This window comes from Sardina pilchardus, chromosome 8 (assembly GCF_963854185.1).
Source record: "Sardina pilchardus chromosome 8, fSarPil1.1, whole genome shotgun sequence".
Taxonomy (NCBI): domain Eukaryota; kingdom Metazoa; phylum Chordata; class Actinopteri; order Clupeiformes; family Clupeidae; genus Sardina; species Sardina pilchardus.
The window spans coordinates 27,465,077-27,466,670 of NC_085001.1; positions in this window are offsets into that span (position 1 = coordinate 27,465,077).

Here is a 1,594-nt window from a genome sequence, read left to right on the forward strand (position 1 = left end):
TTTTGCCGCTCTTTGACCATTTCAAGGCACGTTTCCGGAGAGCCATCTATGCCCACATAGGAATGAGCTCCCACGACCACCAGTAAGTAGTTAGAAAATACTTACACTTTAAAGAAATAAGAAGGTATTGAAATACAGTATAATATAGCTAACATACTAATCAACTGATTTATTAATGTTAATGGTCTGTTGGGGTTATTTGAAGTCACCTGCTGAATTAGGGTTATCTAGGCATATGCATTCAACTTCAATTTCTCATCAGTCGTCAAATTAAATCTTCCTTATTCACAATAATTTAGTTTACAATGGAACAATGGAAAAAAATGTCTTCTCTTGCAATATTATTTACTTCTTCTGTAATGTATACAATGGATGTAATGGAGGGGGGGGGGGGGGGGTAGCATAGCCTACCTATGCGAGAAGACATTTTCTGCCACCAATGCTTATCTATAATACATAGCCCCTTGGCCACTGCGTTCCTTTAAGGAATGTTGTCTAGCCCTACCACTCAACCACACATACTGCAATCCAGAGTCATTTGTAGTCCCCTCAAGCTGGATCGACCAGCCAAGTCCCACCAGAACAGGGGCATCCTTCTTAACAACAAAGTCTACAAGAAGCTCTTGAAGACCCATGTGCTTTTATCTAGTTGCCATGTTTAATTAAAGGCTTTTCTTTCTTTCTTTTGTTAGTTTTCTATTTGACTTAGCTCACACTCGCTACAAAAGAACACCTGTTTGAAGTGATTAGTGGCATAAGTCACCTCGTAGCGCTCTGAGCCATTTACTTTTTTTCTCTCTTGACGACCCACTTGACAACAAAACAAAACAACTGGAAATGAAGTCCTATACATTATTAAACATTCATGACTGTATGCACACGCAAACACACACACACACACACACACACACACACACATTGTTTTACATACAGGACTGTACACACACACACACACACACACACACACACACACACACACACACACACACACACACACAAACAGGGATGGGCAGGAGAAGGAATACAGGAGCCTGGTGGAGGACTTTGTGCAATGTTGCGAGCTCAACCTTCACTTTAATATTCAGACAAAACCCTGACCCTGAACAAACTAATCAGCATCTTGGACAATGACTGTCATCCACTCCACAGCACTATCATACAGCAGAAGAACTTGACTAGTTGGAGACTATACTCACTGCCATGCACAACTGACAGATATGAGGAAGTCATTGGTACCCAGGGCCATACAACTCTTCAATGCTTCACTAAAGGGAAAAGGAAAGATAGACTTCTCTGCAGTCTATCTGCATCTCCACCCTCTTCTACACTTCCATGATGACCCTCATTAACAATGCTGTGTAAACTGACTGTTTACACTGTTTACTGGCTACATTGGCTCACATGCACAACCCCTCCCTCCCTTATTATGCTTACATTTTATTGTCCATCTTTGTTCATGTCGCCAGACTTGAAACCTACACTGTTGCACTGTTGGACTTATTTGCACTACAGTACCACCTTGACACACACCTCATACTAGATCTCAGGGTCAGATCCTGCCCCATAACTGCAAGCGCCCATGCATCCTCGGTAC